Consider the following 20,590-nt stretch of genomic DNA (forward strand, 5'->3'; position numbering starts at 1 on the left):
ATATTTTTATTATGGCCCTAATATGGTCAAAATTGCAGTCAAAAACAGAACTTTGAATCTGCCTAGAAAATCAGTACAGCAAGCTTCACATTCCCATAACTCCAAATATATTTGTCCAAAAATTCTAAAATTTCACCAGAGGATAGAGAATTCCATGATCTAAAACTTTGCTATTATCCATATTTGCATTAGAGGTCAACAAGATGGCCTAATGTAGGGTTAAATCTTAACTGAAAAACTCTGTCAACAAAACAGTACACCTGAACTTTAAATCCATATATGGAGTTCCACTTATCCAAAAATTATGATTTTAACCAACGTAGAAAGCTTATGAAAGTCACTACAATATTCTCCTAGTTAGGAAGCCTAATTTTGATTCTAAAGGTTCCAAAAACCTTATAGATCTAACTCTGGCCAGAATTCATCAGAATATGGCAGTCAACTCAAGCACTGTAGTAAAAAATCAACAGTCAACTCAAGCACTGTAGTAAAAAATCAACAGTCAACTCAAGCACTGTAATAAATAATCTTGAGATAGACAGTGCGAGTAAATCGATTAGGTGTACCTCGTATGGTTGGAAAAAGTTCAGCCGCCAGCTCTTGCCAGAGTTGCTTATTGCCTGAGCGAGCTCATTAGGCTAGCTGTGCTGAAGCACAAGATGTTGCTGTGTAGTTTCTATATACGCATGGTGGCCTAACGTTATGTCTGCTACACATATATATACCCATCAAGCAAATGGAATACAACGTGCGCGCATAACTGGCAAGCTACCTGACTCCGTCAAACAAGAATACAATATGCAGGTCTACCATACTAGATTACTAGGTATGTTTGTAGCAGTATAATTTAAATCTGATATGGGCCGCCACTCTCTGTTAGAATGTAACACAGTTCAGATTATTATTTAGAAACTACTCAGCATCCACCACTAGTATGAGTAGTATTTTATTAGATTAAGGAATAAAATCCGGCCTCAGCAATCACAGTATGAGTGGTATAATTAGTATAAAACATGAAAGGCTAGTAATTTGTTGTGTACATCTTGGAAGCAAAATCGCACAAGAGTATGTAGGATAAGGTCGCGAGAATGACAGCGATATACTTACTGAGTCCTAGTGAAGAAAATGTATATATGCCGCATATACAAGCAGCAGCACTCATGGCGTTACTGCCTGAAACAAAGACTCCACCGCCACAGTCCACACTAAACACAGCAAACTAGCTCAGCGCTTCAGCAAACGCTCAGCGTTATCCCGCGGCTTGGTACGTCGTCCTTCATGCCAATAGAATTTCCTGGTTGAGATTCATAGTACATCCACACACGCCTTCCTCATCTTCGTCGAGCAGCTTCCTCCTTGATCTGTTCTTCCTTCCTTCCAAGCTTTTGCCACCACCATAGGAAACCAAAGCTCTATAAGGTATTCCCTTGATGGAGGATATATGCCTGATGTTTGAGAATACCCAGCCGTTTCTAGCTAGTACGGCGCCACACAATCTCATGTAGACAACTCCAGCTAAAGTCTCCTATACAATTAAGTGGCATTTCTTTGCCATCCGAGGCTGTCTCTGATTCAGCACTACTGTCACTGGCCCCGCATCTAAAAAAATAAAGAAAATGATCAGTGTGTTCAATAGCTTCACACATCTTATTACATCCTTTTGGTTCATCTCAATTACTATCTCTCTTCATTAAATGGTATACTGCTGTGTCTATTCGGCTGCGGCATCAACCGAAGTAAGCTGAGCCTCGGCAGCTCAATTTGAGAATAGACACAGGAAGAGACGCGGCAAGACATTGCCTCCAAAACACGAACTCTTTGATATAACTCGTAGTTGTGCGCTACGGTTGTGCAGCAAGCCGTAAAGCAAGTGCATGGGCAGAGGGCAAGCCAGACATGATAACAAATAAGGTGACACACAGAGGTAAGTCGAATAAAGCAAGGTGGCGCGAAGAGTCGTGTTGATTTCAACAAGAGAATCTTTTTGGTTAAATACAATTGGCAAATGGGGCAATGATTAATTAATAGTAGCAACAAAGTGTACATGATGACCAAGATAGCATATAGCATATCTACAATGCAAGAAGCTGGATTAATTGTAGTACTTCATAGGATAACTCAAAGAACCAAAATTATTGTCCCCAGTAGGTTCCATTTTGCCCAAAAAGAAAGGCTGAACAAAGATAACTTTGTTAAAACATAGTGCTCACAATTATATGTGGCGAAGTGGGATCGTCCAACTCTTCGCCCTTTTCTACTATAGTGTACATTCTCTACTGATTTAACAGCATGTAGGAGGCCTTCTTGCCCTTTTCTACCTTTGGAAAGAGTTAGTGCTGCGGTAGCTTCCTGAAAGACCATAGTAACTAATATAAGGAAAAAGAGGCCATGCCAGTTGTTCCTCCAGCTGTCACAACTAATAAGTAATGTTTTGAGTCTGTCGTCAATCAATTAAAACTGTCTATAAACTACTCCCTCTGTTTTCATTTAGATGTCTTATTAGATTTGTTCTAAATCAAATTCTACTAACTTTCACCAAGTCTATCTATACCTATATCTATACATATTTATAAAGAGCGGACCATTTCTACAGTATATTGACTTTTGGTCCATCATGTGTCATTGATTGGTGGACCCGGTGTTAAAGAACTCGAAGTCTGAAATACCTTTATACTCCCTCCGGTTTTTTCTATATCTATACCTATTTATAAAGAGCGAACCGTTTCTGCGGTATGTTGACTTTTGGTCCGTCATGTGTCATACTCGAAGTCCGAAATACCTTTATACTCCCTACGGTTTTTTTACTTGTATAATTTTTTGAGAAAACGACGGAAATACATGTCATATTTATGTCTAACTCCTCGATCCCGCAGTCAAGATCAATCGATGCAATTGTGCGGACGCCTCGATCCCGCAGTCAATTCAATCGGCATGCAGAGCAGGAGAGAGTACATATTATATATGAATCAATTTGCATATGGCCGCAGACCACCAGCGATGGCAAACTTCTCCGTTGCGGACGGCGGAGCGGAGCTCGACGGCGAGTTCAGGCGCGGCGGAGGCCAGGACGTACGAGCTGCACGGGCTCATGTGCGGCGGCGGCGTAGCGGAGATCGACGGCGAGTTCGAGCGTGGCGGCGACCGGGACGAGCTGGACGGGCTCGTGCCCGGCGGCGGCGTAGCGGAGATCGACAGCGAGTTCGGACGTGGCGGCGGCTGTGCCGAGCTACGTGGCGGCGGCGTAGCGGAGATCGAAAGCGAGTTCGGGCACAGCGGCGGTGTAGCGGAGATCGGCGGCGAGTTCGGGCGCAGCGGCGGCCGTGCGGAGCTTGACAGGCTCGTGCCTCGTGCGCGCCGGGGGCGGAGCTGGAGGAGGAAGAAAGCTCATACGTAGCGTGGAACGGAGGGAGGCTAACGGACGCTGCATGCAAGGGAGAAAACGATGCAAGTAATAATCACGGAGGGGAAAAAACGATGCGCTGGAGTGGATTACACGGTAATTAATCATCTCATTGGTCTGGTAATTAATTGTGTGAGTTAGTTTGTTAGTTGTGCACAAAACCACACAAATGGTTGTCTAGAAAATTTGCATAAAAAGATTCATGGAAGAACCTAAAGTCCGAAACCATGTAGAATTGATACTTGATAAGTAATACCGTATACAATTTCTAAGTAAGCAATGATTGCTGGGTCATTGGAACACGGATACCAAAATCATAATTGGAACCGGACAAATTAATTGGAATCCCAATCAAACCTGGACAATCAATACCTCGTGCGGCCACAGCACAAAGTTGGTGGTCTCGTATATGTTCTGGTAGAATTTATATTACTCGTGGCAACGCACAGCATCTTGCTAGTATATCTATATCTATACCTATTTCTAAAGCACGGAAGCAATCCTTCATACCTTCTACCTCTAGTTCGTCCGTCTCGTGGTTCTGCCTTTAGTTCGTCCGTTCCTCCCGTGGGCACCGATAGGATCCCACGCGCCGTAAGGCAAATTGAGCCGGACTCGAACACCGCCCACGTGGATATAAAACAAGTCCACGCTTCCCAGCCTAGCCTTAATGAATCACCATCGCTGCCCATAGTAATCGCTGCCATCATCAATCAATGCCCTCTCCTTTAAGAAGTCGACACTAAGCTCTAATTGAGGTGGCGAAGCTTCCCATCCAGTCCCATCTTCTCTCTCGCTCTGCTTCCACACGGCACAGACCAGCGACGAGCTCACCGGCCGCAACCGAAAAACAGTTTGATGCTATCGGTGAGTGAGGATGCCATCTTCGTGGAGGGATCAAGGTTTCAGGCTTTCAGCTCTACTCACCAGGGCAGTTGTGGCTAGAGACTAGAGATGCGCCTCCTACTCCGGATCATGTCAAATAAAAAATGAGCTAACCAGTCTCCTCTACGTCATCATCAATTCATTTGCTCATCAATCGCTACTCGCAAGCACCACCGCAATCTTTGCTGCGGTCATGCCGTGTCAATCCACGTGTGCCCTGCAAAGCTGTGCAAGCTGCCGGGCGCAACGCCATGCCCCTCGTTGCCACGTCATTCTCCTCTGCTGCGTGTGCCTCTTCACATCGTCCGCTAGAAAAAAGAAGAGAGGAAAGATCCAGATCGATACAAGAGAAATCACCCACAGGAGAAGTCTGTCAGAGTAATAGGAGAGATTTTTTCATTGGCATTTTTATAGCCCCAGCCTTTCCCAAAGATATTTTTCACAAAAGGTCCTTTCTGTAGGCAATAAGGATGTGAAATACTCCCTCCGTTCCAAATTATAAGTCATTCCAAGAATCTTGGAGAGTCAAACTTTTTCAAATTTGACCAAATTTATATGACAAGATAATAATATTTATGATAACAATTAAGTATCATTAGATTCTTTGTTAGCTATATTTTTATAGTGCACCTATTTGATGTCATAAATCTTTATATTTCTCTCTATAATTTTGATCAAACTTTGAGATGGTTTGACTCTCCAAGATTCTTGAAATGACTTATAATTTGGAACGGAGGGAGTAAAATACAAAATTACAATGCAGTCATTCTGATAGGATTATACTCTATACACAATGTATCTTTCTGAAAAAAGCTCAAAATAGCATACAAAGATTAAATTTGTGATTGATCCATGCGTATTTTTATGTGCTTGGTTTAATCTGAAAGTCCTGCCAATAAGATAGCTTCTTATTTGTATTTTTTCATCCATCGGTTCACATATTGGGTCCCTATATGGAATTTCCAAATAACTTTGCGACATGAATCTATTCACACTTTTGTGGTGCATCCTTAGGTATGTCATTTCATTATCACATCTAAATTTGAACTAGAACTGACACATATTTCTTGCAGATGGTTTCTTCGAACGGATGAGATACACACTCAAATGAATGACCAAAGCACCACCACCAACACAAGTAATATTAATCAATTATCTTCTACAAATGTTTATTCCACCTCATATTGCAACTAAAAATGAATAATACTATTTTTCAGATGACGACAACATTAGCAATGATAGTGGGCCCATGATATCCGGTGACCAACCATCACTCACAGATCCTAAAGAACGTAAGAGGAAGCGAGAAAGAGATCGGTATGCAAAACTATCTGACCATGAAACAAAAAGTTAATAGTATTATATAGGTCTATTATATTATTACCCGTAGCAACGCACGGGCCCTATTACTAAATGAATGACCCTAGCTGATAATTATGATAGGAACTTTAGCTTTAACTTAAACATTGAAAAGCTACACTTTCTTCTTTCAGTGGGCTTTATGGCTCATCCATGGTGAGGAGCAAATACCTGAACTAACTGAAGCTGCATCCCTAAGCAAGTTGCCCTGAAATAATAATACCAACAAGTGATCTCGTATGTAAATAAATTGCAAATTAGGTGAAACTATTTAAACCTGAAAAACTGAAACTCCTGGAAATCCCTCTATGGCATACAACCCTTCATCTTGCATCAACTGCAAAGGTACAATGCCATCTTTTAAAGATCCAACATTCATGAATGTCAAGTGTTCTGTGCAAGCATTTTTTTTAAGCAAAACATGCAGGTGAGGAGAAAGATTCATCAAGCCTGTGAGCAATAAGTATATCTGCACATTGCCGAGCATTTAGGTTTTAACCATACAAGTACAGTGAATGATGAAGGCTGATGGTAACTGCCTTTCCATGTAAAAATTGTTTCATGCATAGATGCATCTGAAGATTAGAAAATTATTAAATGTGCCTGCTATCTCACTGGTCAATGTCTATTATATAGAATTCACGGTCCTGTTACTCAGTCCGAGATATGACAACTAAGAGGCAACCTACCAATTGAGGTTCGGATTAACTGAACCATGTTAAGATGAGTAGTTACAACAAATCCCGCAGAGTTTCGCGAGATGGCAATTTACAGAACAAGAAGTGGATGGATTAGGTTGACATTAGGGAAACATTGCAGTACTCTGTTTGCTGGCCCAGTTCATATGCAAAGATAAAGCAAACTAAACAATGTAATCCAGACTACAAAACAAAATTGCAGCAGGTCAACCATGTAAAAATTTTAGATGTTGCAGAAATGATGGCACCTTGGCGACGGATAGCGATGGGAGGCCTAGGAGGGAGACCCGCGTGTCGTGGTCGCCCTCACTCAGGATCTCAACGAGGTTGGCCTGCACGCCTCCAAGGGAGGTCTCGCAGCACCACGAACAACACCCTCCCGGATGCCTGCTCAATGCCCATCAGACGAGGATCCATGACGAGGAGCCATCCGGAGCCGCGGGCGTTGGGGGGAGGCGAGGCGAGGCGGGGCTCCGTGCGCTGCTCCGGCCAGGCGGGCGTGGGCACCGAGGAGGCGGCGGCGAGCGAGCGAGCGAGCCAGGGATCTACCCATGTCGTCGGCGGAGAACGGGTACTGCAGCTTGGATTCGTCGCGGGCGGAGTCCCCGAGGAGTCGCAGGCGGCGGCGGACGCGGAGTCGCCTCGCGCCGGGGCCAAGCGTGAGCGCGACCTCTGCGACATTCCCGCCTCGCTGTCGTCGCCGCTGCTGGCAGCTAAGCGCAAGTACGGACGGGATTCATCATCTGGCATGTCTCATGTGTGCCTCCCTCCTGCACATGGAGAGAGAGAGAGAGACGAAGCTGACCGGATCTGGGAAGCGCGCGCACCTGAGTTGGACAAGGCCTGGGGCATGGCCGACGGCGCCATGGCTGCGGGTGGCATCTGCCTCAGATTGGGTGATGGCGGCGGTAGATCCTACGTGGCGAGGGGGGCGCATGCGTCGGAGATCCGCGAGTCGGGGCCCTGCGAGCTCCGCGCGCCCACACCCGGGAGCTCCGCGCCGCCGCGTGCTTAGAGCAACTCCAACAGATTGATCTTTCCTTTTTTCCCTTTTTCACCATATAGGGAAATCCCCTTTCTCAATTTCAACATATATGGAAGAAGTGCTGCAGCAGATTAATTTTCCCCCTTTCTATATGGAAAGGAAGATGTGATGTCTTCCCTTTCTATTGGGGATTGGAGAGAAATTATTGGGGATTGAGAAAAAATAAAGGGGAAAGGGTGATGGAAAATCAATCTGTTGGATTAGGTTTTTTAAACATCAATCCCCTATATTAAGAAAAAGTGAAAAGGGAAAAGGAGAAGATCAATCTGTTAGAGTTGCTCTTAGTGCCGATTTGCAGGGGAAGCGGGGGAAGAAGGGAGTGGAGGAAGGGGACAGGAGGACCACCAGAGCAGTGGGTGGATCTTTTTTTTTTTTTTTTGATAACAGCAGTGGGTGGATCTGAGTGGGGAGAAGAGGGAGCGGCGGGGAATCTGAGGAGGGGGCGCAGTCGGCTTGTGGTGGGAGCTAGCGTTTTGATCTTGGCCGGTTTTTTTATGTAACAGGGGATCAATGTGAATCGTCCATCGGTAATGGACGGCTGGGATAAATCGGGCCTGGCTTGGTTTAACAGCCCGTTTAATATCTTCTTTTTTTATTATTTATTTCATTGTACCATTGTAAAGTAACACCCAAAAAATAATTACCTTATATATATTAATATATTTTTGATATATAGTAGAGTATATAAAGTTTTGTTTTAGAAGTTTCGATAATTTTTAAGCTCACTTACTATTTTCAGTAGTTTAAATTAATTTTTGGATGTTTATTGAATATAATTAAAATTTGAGTTGCATGTATTGCAAATATATTTAAAAAAATCCAAATAAATATATTTAAGTAATTATATTATAATATAGCTCATATCCAAAAATAGGTATAAATTTCCAACGTTTGTTTGTTAGGGACAATTCAAACTTCTATTTACAATCGTATTATAAAATAATATTGATAATACATAAAAATTGTCTAAAACTTTTGTAAATTGGCATAGAATCATTTTATGGATGTATAAGCTTGACAAAAAAGTTTCATAAGATTTATGATAATTGGAGTATACATTGTTCACAAAATGGATAGATCTCTCACATTGTTTCATACAACTCAAATCAAACTTTGAAATTTGAGTACATCATAACATTATTGAACATGTATGCACCTCAAATTTGGACACAAACTTATGTTGGCTATAATAAAAATAAATATTAAGCTACATTAGCAATTGTTATGTAAAAAACATGTTTTTTTCAATTCTCCATTTAGGTGGAAGAAAATAAGCCATATGAAAAAGTTCCGAAAATAGCAATGAACATGCAAACAGACACTATTAAATGAAAAACCATGCTTTAAAAAAATTTAGAAAAAAGAAACATCAAATTTGGAGTTCATACGAGGAAGAAATATCAGTTACAAATTTTAATTCCGGATAAAAAGAGAAAATGAGCTCTATATGTGTTCTTCATCTCACTTAATATAAAATAATAATACTGAAAATGGATACTTGTCACAAAAGTAATGATGGTCAAGTGGTAAGTGCCTTCTTTTGTAAAGGAAAGTTCCAGGTTCGATTCCTGCATTCGGCGCACCTTTGTTTTTTATTTTTCTATTGCTTTTTGGTCGATTGTAGGTTGTGGGAGGAAGTGGGCTCGGCCCAAAAAATGTTAGAGTGGGCCAAAAAATTGCAGACCGTTGGAGGAAGCAGACTCATGTTGGAGGTGGCTAAAAAATTGCAGACCGTTGGAGGAAGCAGACTCATTCCATGAATAGATTAGGCTAAAAGATATATACAAATATAAAGAAATATGTGTAGAAACTCTAATGCCAAAAAATATATTATTCATAGGTGAATTCAGAGCTTCCCAATTTCAATTCGACCCACGTTTGCATAACTCGTAAAACGTCTCAGACCACTTGGATTGGGAGCTGCGAACCGCTCGCACCAGCCAACACGGCACCGTTGACGACTCCTGTCTTCCTTTTTGCCTTGGAGAAGGTGGGACCAGAAGTGGGATAAGAGCACAGAGCAGGACTGCTGTAAGAGTGGCCGAGCACTGAATCTGCATGTTCCCAAAAAAAAAAAAAGAGCACTGAATCTGCATGCTGCCATAGTGCCTGCCGTGCGTGTCGAGTGTTCTCCACCCCACCCCTAAGATTATTAGGCTGACCTCAGTAGCCTGTGGCGGAGGCAGCCGGCGGGTTACGTGGCGGGCGGGCGGGCCGAGGTGGCGGGGGCGGGGCGGGGCCACGTGTGCACCAGCAGTACCAGCAGCTAGTGAGGAGGGGGCGAGAGGGAGACTGGTGAGGTCAGCCTTATGGAAGTTAAAGTTACGTGAGTTTTCTTTTTAGATTAGAAGTCTCCCGTAGTGCATTTTGGTCGGTTTTTTTTTTCTTTTTCCCCTATGGCTTCTCGGCTTTTTTTTTCTTTTTTTTCCCTTGTGATTCTTTCCAAAAAAAATGTTGAAGTGGCACAGCTTATAACGTATTTTCTTTATCATCATTGTTGTTTGAGCATGATATCAAGTTCATGACGATTTCTATTTTCATTCTATGACGATTTCAGAGGCTTGTCACAGATACTGGGCCCAAATTAGAGCCCATATGGGCTATTTGCAACTCTGTGGTGAAAATTTATAAATTGCCATAGATGATATCTGTTTATGACAGTTTTCGTAAACATCATCGAAAATTCGTCATGGATCAACAAATTTCTTGTAGTGCATCTAAATAAAAACAGAGGGAGTAATTTTTGTGTGATGATGAGTTTGGATTACAATGATATGAGCAAATTTGTATCAGTAGTTTCATGAGAGAGAGAGAGAGAGAGAGAGAGAGAGAGGCAAAGGTGGATTGTAAAGCAGAACAATCATATAAATGACACAGCTTCGTGGAAGCAGAGTTGCTTCTGCCATGCCGTGGACAAGCTCATGAGAGCGATGTAAACCGTTTTATTTGTAGTTGGATTGCCGACCGACCGGTGAAAGTGAGGTCCACTTGAACACTGAGTGCTTGAGAAGGTTAAATAGTAGTGACTACTGACTAGTAGCTAAGAGAGTAAAGACTACTGCAAATTAATTTCGCCAAGTGATGCGACCAAACCTGTAACAACAAGAACATGCCAATCCTCCAGAGAAATGGACGGAAATGATTTTCCTTGTTTCTAGATAAAGCACATTACAAGAACTAGTAATGTAGCTTTCAGTGTTGCTGTAAGCAACTCAGCTTCTACGGCATCGCAGTTTCCAGGGCAAGAGCAAGCCCCTAACACAGATCGTGAGACGATGCAATTGATAAAATGCTGATGATCTGTAATCTCTTACGGGTTGATGCAAGTCTTTGCGTTCAGAATATACAATGCCCTCATACGGGATAATGGGAAAGCTAATCCCACTTGCAAAGTATTTTTACTGTCTTTCTGTTCTGTGCCACACATCCTAGGAATTATACTCCGCATGCCTTTCTTACAACTTTCGGAGTCACTTTCAGTCAGCCAAGAGCCAACTGGTTCGCACCTAAAGTTCGATATGCATCGTTTTTGTGATTTCTTTCTTTAGAAAATAGGTGTCCGGTTTTGAAATTGCTATAACTAGACATGCGTAGCTCGTCTGTCCGACGACGACTAGGAAAAATGGTTAAGTGGATGGGCAACGAAGGTGAGGTCCACCATTTAATAAAATAGAAGATCCTTTATGGTATTTGTAGACGATGTGAACTGCCTATTGCCTAAAATGTAGCGAGTAAAAGCATTGAAAGGTATTTAAGTTGGAAGGGTGAAAGAACAGATTTGTACGACAATAACATAACAAATGATTGTAACATGTCTCAGTCGGCACCTATAATAATATATTGTTAGCAGCAGGTAGCGGGGAAGGGATGGAAGCACAGAATTCAGGATAGGAGCAAGAAGGAGAAATGGTAGAGATCGAATTCAGCACGGGGAAAGCTTAATTAGTTGGGACAGAGTGATTTGTTCATACGTGAATGAGTCTTCCTCTCCCCTCCTCTCTCATATTCACGCACCACATGCAATTTTTCTATAGTTTAGAGGAGTAATTTAGACTTTTTTAAAATTACATAATGCAACTTAGACACTCACAATACACACATACTCACACCCTTATGAACAACTACACAACTCTATTCCTATGAACGTTTTTAAAGACTGAACCGGCAAATCTTTCTCGAGATTGATAAACGCACCACATGTAGGTGGATGATCACGCACGCCAAAACTCTTGGGCTGGACCAATCTGGGCCTGCAGAGCGTGGGTTAGGCTTTCACCAGGTGCGGCCATCTGCCGGCATGCTGTTCACCATTGTCCACCGCTCGGCGGTTTTGTCCATGGGAGGTCCCTCGGACCTCGGGAGCTATCTTCGATCGGTTTTGAGGTTGTCTCTTTTTTTTCCTGCAGACGTTTTATTTGTGCATCTTTGTCGTGTTATCTACTTACCGATGGTGTCTAATGGAGGTCACCGTAAAACCCATTGTTGGTGCTTGGAATGAAGATTAAATCAAATACCATGTTAGAGCCAAAAATACTTTGTTTGATGCTCTCAGTGAGGAGATATTCGCTCGTGTTCATAGCAAGAAAACTGCTCACGAAATTTGGAAAGAGCTTGAGACTATTCATGTTGGGTCTACAAAGCTTCATGAGGAGAAGTATCAAGTGCTTAAGGAAAAACTCAATGATTTCAAAATATTCCCCAATGAGTTAGTTGAGCAAATGTATGCTAGATTGAATGTACTTGCTGGGGACATTAATGCTCTTGAAATTTCTCTTTTGTCTAATAGTGACATCATTCGAAAGATTCTTCACTCACTTCACAAGCCCAAGTACAACATTGTCACCTCATTGCTCTATGAAAAAGATCTTTCAAAGCTAGAAGTGGGTGAAGTGGTTGGAAGAATTCGGTCTCATGAGATGTTCCACTTGGGAGAAGTTGATCCTCCACAAGCCAAGAAGGACTTCAAGAAGAAAAAATCTTTCAAGAGATAGGAAGATATCAAGGCTTTTCTTGAAGAGTGGATCACCGATGGTGAATCCTCAAGTGATGATTCAAGTGATGATAATTCCAAGAAGAAGATAGTGGGGATTGCCATGTACGATGGTGATGATAATGAGCCACCCCTACCTCCACCACCCATGTGTCTCATGGCAAGAGGTAACTCCAAGATGAGTGATGATGAAGACTCCTCTAGTGATGAAAGTGAACATGGTTTATCTCCTAATGAAGTGCAAATCATCCTAGATGAGTACTAACAAGTGATCAAGAAGTACAAATCTAAATGTAAATCTCTTGAAATTGAATATGCCAAGCTTAATGCCTCAAATGATGAGTTGCTTGTTAGACACCAAGAGGTAGTAGAAACTCATGATGCATGCATTATTTCTAGCAAGCAATTTAGAGAGGAGTATGACAAGTTACTTACTAAGCACAATGAATTAAATGTTAAACATGATGAAGTAGTTGTGCTTAATAAGTCCCTTACTTCATGCAACAAGAAACTTAAGCTTGATTATGCCAACTTAAATATGAAGTATCAAGAACTTGACCTTGCCTTTGATGCTTTGGATGAAGAACTAAAAGAAACTCAAAAGGAAGCAATCAAAGTCAATATATCTACTTCTTGTGATGATCTTGTAGAGTTGTGTCACCCTACTACTTGTCATCATACTTCACTTTCTTGTTCAAAGACTAACCATAATAGGGAGAAACAACTTGAGAAGGAACTTGAAGGCATGACCAAGTGCATGTTCAATGTGACAAGTGAAGAATACTTGCACAAGGAGATTCTCTTCCACAATGCAAGGCACTTTGGAACAAATAGACTTGGATCATTTCTCAAGCCTCCGGAAAATTGTCCCAAGTCTCCGGAACTAAAGGCATGCTTCAACAAGGAACTTGGCTCATTTTTCCAACATTGTCACATCACCGGGTATCATACAAGGGAGTGTCCAATTCCTACTCGCCCACCTCCTACCTTGCCTCCTAACTATAAGTCTCAATTCAATGAACATCATTTCTTGTTAAGCAAGCTTAAAAGTGACAAGGTTGAGAAAAAGTTCATTGGCACTCAAATGAAGGAAAAGCTACCACGTCAACTATGTGTTCCTAAAGCTTTATTAACTCATGTCAAAGGAAGCAAACTTGCTTGGGTTTCCAAACCTCAAAAATGATTCATTTGTGTGTAGGTGTAACAAAGCCGGTGGAAAGTATTGGGTGCTTGATAGCGGATGTACACAACACATGACCAGCTATGTAAAGATGTTCACCTCACTAGATGAAGATGTGGGCGATCATGAACATGTCACCTTTGGTGATAACTAAAAAGGAAAAGTGGTAGGTTTGGGTAAGGTAGCCATAACCAAGGATCTTTCTATCTCTAATATGTTGCTTGTTGAGTCGGTTAGTTTCAATTTGTTATCTATTGCTCAACTTTGTGATTTAGGACTAATATGCACCTTTAGTGACAGTGAAGTTATAGTGACAAGCAAGAAGGACAAGAGCTTAATATTCAAATGATTTCGACATGGTAACATTTAACTTGTTGATTTCTCATCTAATGATGCAAGTTTGGCGACATGTCTTTTCTCCAAGAACTCCATGGGTTGGCTTTGGCATCGCCGTATTGCTCATATTGGAATGAGCCAACTCAATAAGGCCTTCAAACGAGGTATGGTGGTTGGTGTCAAAGATGTTACATTTAACAAAAATAAATTGTGTAGTGCTTGTCAAGCCGGGAAGCAATTTGTCAACATCAAGAAGCTTGGAGCTACTACACATAGATCTCTTTAGGCCAACCACCTACAAAAGTCTTGGCGGTAATCTCTATTATCTTGTAATTTGCAAAATCCAGTGCAATCATTATTTGGTAGAAAATTTTACATTTCAGTCTAAATTTAAGGTGAAATTGCTTTGGAAAAGACAAAAGTCCATTAAATTCAAAATCCTTCCTATGTTTTCAAAATAACTCTTTAACCTTTGATCAAATCAATTTTTGCATAACACCAAAGTTGTAGATCTTGAAAAGTTGAACAACTTTCATGTTGGGCACTTTTTCATTTGAGCCCTAGTTTAGGAGTTAGTTTTGTTTTACAGTAGGATCCCTGAATTTTTCAGAAATTACAAACAGGTCCAGTCATCTTCTCCCTCCTCTCTCCCTCCCTGCTTCCTCTGCCGCCGGGTAGAGCGGCGCTGCCGCCGCTCAGGAGGGCCGGGAGGCCACCTCCTGCTACCCCACCGCCACACGCGGTGCCCCCGCGACCCCTTGGACCCACTCCCACCCGCGCTGGAGCAATCCTCCCCTCGCCACGCTGCCCCGGCCAACTCCGCGGCCGCCACCTCGCCGCCGCCGTGGCAACTCGGGGAAGAGCCCGGTTTTCCCTTCTCTAGCGCGCGCACGAGCACGGCCTCATCCTCGTCCTTCCATTCCGCCCCTCGCACCCCTCCGGTCTCGCGCTCCAGGCACTCCGAGCACCACCGCCCTCCTCCTCATCTCCGGCAAGCTCGACGCCACCGCGGGTCCGCCCCTCCAGATCTCCTCTGCCCGCGCCAACCCCGCCTTTAGCTCCGCCCGAACGTCGCGCAGCTCCCAGACCTCTCCACACCCCCATCCCACCACCGCAGCACGGCCGCCGGCGAGCAGTCCGAGCCGCCGCCGCACCTCGCCGTGGGAAAGCACCCAGCCAGCCACCCCAGTCCTCACCAAACCCACCCATCGATGCACCTTGACCTCCTCGTGCTCCCTAGCCACCTCTAGCTCACCGCCGGTGAGTTCCCAAGCCGGAACGCCGCCGATTCCCTCCCTGTCTTCTTCTCAGGCGAGCCAGGGACTACATTGCAAACATATTTTTCTTTCTAGGGGCCTAGCTGCAATATTTCAGTCCTTTCTCATTTGTTTCTAGGCTGAACTTTGAAAATGCCTAGAAATTCTTAGAAATATCAGAAAAAATACAAACTCAAATGTTTTGGAATCCCTGTTACAAGGCCTACAACTTTTGTTACATACACATCTTCAGTTTTGGTATTTATTTTAATCCAAGAAAAAGAATATAATAAATAGGCTTTAATTGTTCTAGGAGTTGTGCTTAGTAACTTTATGTTGTTTTTGGCTAGAATATGTCTTGTAGTGTCACTAGTGCTTGGTAAAAATTTGAACCCTTTTTGACATCTTTAACTGGGTCAAAGTTTCAAGATTCCTAAATCTACTAGTTTTAGTAATATATTTATGCTGGTAGAAATAGTAAAGGTCTGAGGGTGAAACTTTTTCCATGTATGCATGTCACTAAAACCTTGCTGTTACGAAAGTTTAAGAAATTTTAGACCTGTTTAACTATATCTTTGATTTAATGCTTATTAAGTAAGCTTTAATTATGGTAAATAGTTTCCTTGATTATAAAATTTTGAGAAAATTTGTGGAACTCTATTTTGGTCATATATCTATTTTTTTAAAATTTTAGAACCCGAAACACTATAGAACCTTCTGTACTAATTAGTTTTACTCTATGTAGTTTAATTTTGTCAAAATTATTATTTCTGTTTTGTGCCTAGATAAATTCTGAAAAATTTATAGGACGTTCATAAGTATATGAAACATGTTCTGAGAAATTTTGAGCTTCATAAATATTGTAGTTTATTCTATGGAAATTCATCTTTGTTTAAACAAAATCGGTTTGGTGTATTTTTCATGTATTCATGCCTTACTATTTTTAGCTAAACTTTTTATTGTAAGTTTTTTTGTTAGATGTACTACCTTGTATAAATTTTGTAGCTGCATAATATGTTCTTAGCTTATGATTTAAAATAGTCAAAGTACTTCATGCATTTCATTTCGATTTTAAAAACTGCCATCTAGTTCATTTTATGAAATAAAGTTAAGATTAGAACTACTCTATAAACGATTGCCCCTATGCTAAGTTATGATTGCTATTTGTTAGACCACAATTTTATCGTGAATTGTGAGTGATTGTAATATTATTTCTTGCATCACATATAGATACGACTGTTCTAGCGGACGGGACGTACGAGCTGATCCCGGAATCCGAAGGAGGTGATCAAGAAGCTCAAGTGAATGCCGCTATACTGACTGAAGACCCGGACCAAAGTCCGGAAGAGCCCAAGGCTGATCTAGCTATCCAACTGGGTCTATCTCCACCGCTTCTTGAAGAAGATGCCCTATGAACTTCTCATTAGGAGGAAGCCCAACATCTCATGCTTCTGGGTCTTCGGTTGCAAATGCTATATCTACAAGAAAAGGAAGCACCTAGGCAAGTTTGAAAGTAGATGTGATGTTGGTTTTCTTGTTGGTTATTCATCAAACTCCAAAGCATATCGAGTACTCAATAATGCCACATGCATAATTGAAGAAACTTGTGATGTGGAGTTTGATGAGACTAATGGCTCCCAAGGAGAAGAGTTTTCTTGTGATGATGTAGGTGATGAACCACTAAGGGAAGTCATGAAGAACATAGCCATTGGGCAAGTCAAGCCAAAGGAGGAAGTTGAGGAGATACAAACTTCATCTACTCAAGTTGAAGCCACTTCCAAGGATGACTCCAAGGATGAAGAAAAGAGTACACCATCACATCACCATTATGAGTCATACGATGAAGAAGATGGCGCCTCACATCCTCCTCATGATACCTAAGATGAACAAGTGGTTGAAGAACAACTTCCATTTGATGACACCCACATCAGAAGTGAACAAGCCCAAGATGTCGAACCACTAGAAGATTCATCGTCTCAATCACAAGAAAGGCTCAAAAGAACTTCAAAGAATCATCCTATTGACTTGGTCATGGGTTACCCCTCCAGTGGAGTAAAAACTCGTAGACGTCAATATGCCTCTTTTTATGAACATTACTCGTTTGTTTCTTGCTTGGAACCCACAAATATAGATGAGGCTCTTGAGGACCCGGATTGGGTGATGGCCAGGCAAGAAGAGCTCAATAACTTCACCCGCAATGAAGTTTGGGTTCTTGAAGAACGTTCTCAAGACAAGAATGTCATTGGCACTAAGTGGGTCTTCCGCAACAAACAAGATGAGCATGGTGTGGTGGTTCGCAACAAGGCAAGACTTGTGGCAAAGGGCTTTGCACAAGTTGAAGGGTTGGACTTTGGTGAAACATTTGCCCCCGTTGCAAGACTTGAAGCCATTCGTATCCTTTTAGCGTACGCTTCACATCATAACATGAAACTCTTTCAAATGGATGTGAAGAGTGCGTTCTTAAATGGCTTTATTAATGAGTTGGTTTTTGTTGAACAACCTCCCGGGTTTGAGGACCCTAAATATCCTAATCATGTTTATAGGTTGCACAAGGCGCTCTATGGGCTCAAGCAAGCGCCAAGGGCTTGGTATGAACGCCTTCGTGACTTCCTCCTCAACAAGGACTTCAAGATTGGGAGGGTGGATACAACTTTATTCACAAGAATCATCAATGAAGAGCTATTCGTATGTCAAATCTATGTTGATGATATCATTTTTGGTTCAACTAACCCCACTCTTTGCAAAGAATTTGGAGAAATGATGGCTAGGTAATTTGAGATGTCCATGATCGGTGAGAGACATTCATCCATCAAGAAAAGTATACTAAGGATATTCTCAAGAAATTCAAGATGGATGATTGCGAGCCGATCAAGACTCCAATGCCAACTAATGGATATCTTCACTTGGATGAGGGAGGTAAATCGGTTGACCAAACTCTCTATCGTTCTATGATTGGGTCACTTCTTTACCTAACCGCATCTAGGCCCGATATCATGTTTAGTGTATGCATGTGTGCTCGCTTTCAAGCTAATCCTAAGGAATCACACCTTAGTGCCGTTAAGCGGATCCTTAGATATCTCAAGCATACGCCTAGCATAGGCTTGTGGTACCCCAAAGGCGCTAGTTTTACACTCTTGGGATACTCAGATTCAGACTTTGTCAGATGTCGTGTGGATCGCAAGAGTACTTTGGGTGGGTGCCACTTGCTAGGGCATTCCTTAGTCTCTTGGTCGTCAAAGAAACAAAATTTCGTGGCCTTGTCAACCACGGAGGTGGAATACATTGCCGCCGGGGCTTGTTGTGCTCAAATCCTCTACATGAAGTAAAGCCTCTTGGACTATGGTGTTGTATTAGATAGGATCCCGCTCCTTTGTGATAACGAGAATGCCGTTAAAATTGCTAATAACCCTGTTCAACACTCTCGTACCAAGCACATAGATATTCACCATCACTTTCTAAGAGATCATATTGCAAGGAATGATGTACTACTTTGTGGTGTTCGTTCCGAAGATCAATTGGCGGATATCTTCACAAAACCTCTAGATGAGAGCACCTTTTGTAGGTTGCGAATTGAGCTTAACGTTCTAGATGCTTCTAACGTCATGTAATTGCCTTGTCATTTAGATGCATTTCATATGTACATATGCTAGGAGCTTGTCTAACCTTGTTAATATAGTGATGAACATGGGTCTTGCATGAGCCGGTGGTCTTGGTTTCGCTCATGGCATGAAGAATGGTTCATCATGAAGAAGCTTACCAAGGGTTCAAACTTGATAAGATAGATTTAAATTCTTACAATGCATTGTGCTAGTCATATAGAATACATCCATATTTAATTTATCGCATTGCATTAGCATTGCATCACGTTAGTAGCATCACAAGGGAGCAAATCACACTTCGAGAAAGATATTCATGCTAAATATGATATATCAACTCTACAAGGGTAATAAGATCAATGTTGCTCTTTCATGCCTATTGAGCCACGTCCTATCGAACTTAAAGTTTCAATCTCTAAGTTCATAGGCAAAGTGGCTCATACATTTGGTTTTTGTGTGTTAAACCTCGCTTAGATCTTAATTTGCCTATATTTATGTAAAAGCTTGCGAGTACTAAGTATGAGTGTTTGAGGGGTGAGGTTGTCTCTCGAAAATGGTCCAAATTGAGTGTTTATGCTTTGGTTTTGGAAATTTGGATCAGAAGTAGAGTTTGTAGTTCAGCAAAAAAAATTCTTAACCACCGGTTAAACCGACGCCCTGTTTTCCCCTGCATCGGTTCAACCGGTGCTTAACTCCTTGTGGCTTGGTTTCTGCATCGTCTCTGGAACAAACTCCGACCGTTACACTGACGGCCACCGGTGCATCCAATGGTTGATGGATGAACCGATGCCTCTTCAGCGGTTCTTCTGGTGCTACTGCGTGGAACTTTGGCCCTTACAGTGTCTCTGGGCATTTCTCCGGCTTTTGCACCGATGCCCATCCGATATTCCAGTGCCCCCGTGGCGGATCTTCTGATGCCCCTCTGTTGACCTCGTTCAAACTCTTTCAGATCTAGGTCAAACTTACACCGATGGTTGCACCGATGCTATATCTTCTGCACCTTCGGTCATTCCGATGCCTCTTAGGGTTTGCGGGCCCGCGCACTCAAACTCATCTTTATCCTTTGCGGGCCCCACTCGTCAGCGGTACGCGCCTCCTTTTCCCAAACCGAACCGCCGTCGCCGCCCATCAACAGCTCCAGTTCGACCCTACTGCTCCTGCTCCATCGGCAGACACCCCTGGCATCTTTCTCGATGTCTCCACTTCTTCAGACCGGTGTGTTTGCCAGCCCAGCTCCTTCTCCTGCTCCTGCTCCTCAGCCGAGTGTCTGGACAGCCGAGCAGCAAGCTGAGTTCCTTAGACAGCAGCAAGTCCTACACCAGCTTCAGCACCCGTCAGCTCAGTCGCTCTCTTTCAAGTCACCTTCTCAGCCTGAGGTGCTTCGTCCATCTGCTGTTCGTCCTACACTGCCAGACTCGACTCCCATCACGTCTGCCCCTCCGACGGACTCACTTCTACTCCAGCTACTTTTGCTGCTCCGACGACTCCGATCGCGCAGAAGTCCTCTTCAGCTGATGACGACTGGACGGACGACGACGTCGACGACGACTCTGCCACACAGTTCTCCACCGGACCGAGCATGAAGACTCCTCCTTCTCCAGCCTAGGATTAGATTGCCTTCCTTTTTGGTGCTTTGTTGCCAAAGGGGGAGATAGATAGGGGGAGTAGAGATAGGGGGAGCTTTGGTGGTTTGTGGCGTGTTTTGGATCTTCATGGATTTTATGTATGGACATGTTATTTGGATATTGTGTATGCTCTGTGTTGACATGTCCCTATATGTGCTTTATTTCAAGTAATGCATGCTTGTTTATCGCTTTCAATTTCATATATTTGTATCTCTACTTT

The 20,590-nt window shown here is 42.6% G+C and overlaps 1 long non-coding RNA gene across 1 annotated transcript; it reads right to left on the reverse strand.

Annotated features, from left to right (window-relative positions):
* Positions 1-5,393: 5,393 nt before the first annotated feature.
* Positions 5,394-7,118, reverse strand: LOC120711812. Its single transcript, XR_005690492.1, has 2 exons — positions 6,591-7,118; positions 5,394-5,981 (listed from the first exon to the last, which is right to left on the reverse strand). It is a non-coding gene; the product is annotated as an uncharacterized LOC120711812 (long non-coding RNA).
* Between the last annotated feature and the right edge of the window lie 13,472 nt (positions 7,119-20,590).

This window comes from Panicum virgatum, chromosome 6K (assembly GCF_016808335.1).
Source record: "Panicum virgatum strain AP13 chromosome 6K, P.virgatum_v5, whole genome shotgun sequence".
Taxonomy (NCBI): domain Eukaryota; kingdom Viridiplantae; phylum Streptophyta; class Magnoliopsida; order Poales; family Poaceae; genus Panicum; species Panicum virgatum.